The sequence below is a fragment of the Arachis duranensis genome, chromosome 9, assembly GCF_000817695.3.
Source record: "Arachis duranensis cultivar V14167 chromosome 9, aradu.V14167.gnm2.J7QH, whole genome shotgun sequence".
In the NCBI taxonomy this organism is placed as follows: Eukaryota; Viridiplantae; Streptophyta; class Magnoliopsida; order Fabales; family Fabaceae; genus Arachis; species Arachis duranensis.
In genome coordinates, this window is record NC_029780.3 from 57,193,606 (window position 1) to 57,196,182 (window position 2,577).

The window sequence follows — 2,577 nt, forward strand, 5'->3', positions numbered from 1 at the left end:
ACACACAAACTCATAATAAAGTCCAGAAATGTGAATTTAACATAAAAACTAATGAAAACATCCCTAAAAGTAGCTCAAACTTACTAAAAACTACCTAAAAACAATGCCAAAAAGCGTATAAATTATCCGCTCATCAATTCTCCATCTTTGTTTTCAATTTCTAGAGCTATGAACAACTAAACCCCTTTCATTTGGTTAGGGAGCTTTGTTGTAAGTTGATGGATCAATACTAGTTTTCATTATTCTTCTTTTATCTTTTCTCTTGATTTTACTTGAAAGCTTTCGATCTTCATCCCATTGGGTAGTTATCTTGGAAAAGAAGCTATTCAAACTTGGATCTCTTCTGAGCATTGAAAGAGGAATGAAGAAATCAAGCTAGAAATGCTTTCTCATGCTGGACCAAATTGGGTTTGGATGGATATGTGACTATAATCTTCTCAATACTTGATTTGGGAAATGCATGTGGTATAATCAGTGACCACACTTCATCTCTTCTCATGAGCAATTGACCAAGGAATTGGCTATTGATCAAGATTTGAGAGATTGAATTGCAAGAAATTGTAATTCAATCAATTAAGATTGCCAAGGAGATCAATGAGTGCATTGATTGAGGAAGAGATGAAAATGAACTTGATCCGGAGAATTGCAACATCTCCTGCGCCCAATGAACTCCCCAATTCTGATCTCACCCATTCTCTTTAATTTTTGCGTTTACTTTTATGAGCAAACACCCCATTCCCATTTACAATTCTGCAATTTACTTTCAGTCATTTACTTTCAGCCCTTTAATTCTAGCATTTACTTTTTCTGTTATTTACATTTCTGCCATTTTAATTTCTACAAATCTCAACCCAAATTCTAAATTCGCTCAACTAGAACATTCTTCTAATTAAAGTTGCTTGATCAATCAATCCCTGTGGGATTCAACCTCACTCTATTGTGAGTTTTTACTTGATGACAAATTCGGTACACTTGCCGAAGGAAATTTGTTGAGAGACAGTTTCCACCTGCATCAAGTTTATGGCGCCGTTGCCGGGGATTGATTGTGCATCAACAATGATTAAATTAGGAGATCACTAGATTGAGAATTTTTGTTTTGTTGATTTAATTTTCTGTTTGAGTAATTTACTTTCTGTCTTAGTTAACCTCTCCCCTTCCCCTCTACTCTTTCATGTTCTTTGTTATTTACCATTCAGTTTGCTAACCCACTAACTGTTTGATATATTGCATCACTCACAACTAACAGTAATTCTGACAGCAATACAATCTGCACATATTGTTACTTGCTTGTACTTGTTGGTTGTATGACAGGGAGAAGAAGCGGGGCTTCAACTTCCTTCGATTCTGAACCAAAGAGGACCCTCCTTAGATTAAGGAGGGAAGCAAGAGAAAAACATGCAATCGGTGCTGAAGAGGAGGAAGAACACTTTGAACTAAACATGGAAGGCAACATGGAAAACCAACATGAAGAAGAAGCTAATAACCATGGGGGAGGAGGTAGAGCAAATCATGCTGGGGAGGATAGAAGAGTGTTAGGCTCTTACATCAATCCAAACCCAGGCAACTGTGGAAGTAGCATTCAGAAGCCCACCATACATGCCAACAATTTCGAGCTAAAACCTCAGCTCATCACTCTTGTGCAGAATAATTGATCATTTGGAGGAGGTGCTCAAGAACACCCGAATCAACACTTGACCACCTTCTTGAGGATTTGTGACACAGTGAAGTCCAATGGAGTCTACCCAGATGTCTATAGGCTGCTCTTGTTCCCTTTTTCACTCAGGGACAAGGCATCCAAATGGCTTGAATCCTTCCCAAAAGAAAGCCTGACAAATTGGGAGGAGGTAGTGAATAAGTTTTTGGCAAGGTTTTACCCCCCTCAAAGGATCAATAGGCTGAGAACTGAAGTGCATACGTTCAGACAGCAAGATGGGGAGACACTTTATGAAGCTTGGGAAAGGTTCAAAGACCTAACAAGGAGGTGTCCACCAAATATGTTCAATGAATGGGTGCGGTTGCACATCTTTTATGAAGGCTTGTCATATGAATCAAAGAAGGAAGTAGACCATTCCTTTGGAGGATCATTGAACAAGAAGAAGACCATTGAAGAAGCCATAGATGTAATTGAGACTGTAGCTGAGAATGACCACTTCTATGCTTCCGAAAGAGGGAACACTAGAGGAGTGATAGAGCTAAATAATGTAGATGCTCTGCTGGCTCAGAACAAGCTCATTACCAAGCAGCTAGCTGACCTCACCAAGAAGATGGAGAAGAACCAAGTGGCAGCAATCACCACCTCCTCAACAACCTAAGAAGGAGTTGAAGAAGAAGCAGAGGATAACCTTGAGCAAGCCAACTACATTGGGAATTCACCTAGATAGAACCATGATCCATACTCCAAGACATACAACCCTGGATGGAGGAACCACCCAAACTTTGGGTGGGGGAATCAGCAAGATCAAAGCCAAGACCAGAGACGTTACAACTCCAACAACAATGCATCTCATCAACAATTCACATAGAGGACATATCAACACCCCCACAACAACACTTTTCCACACCCATATCAAAACCACA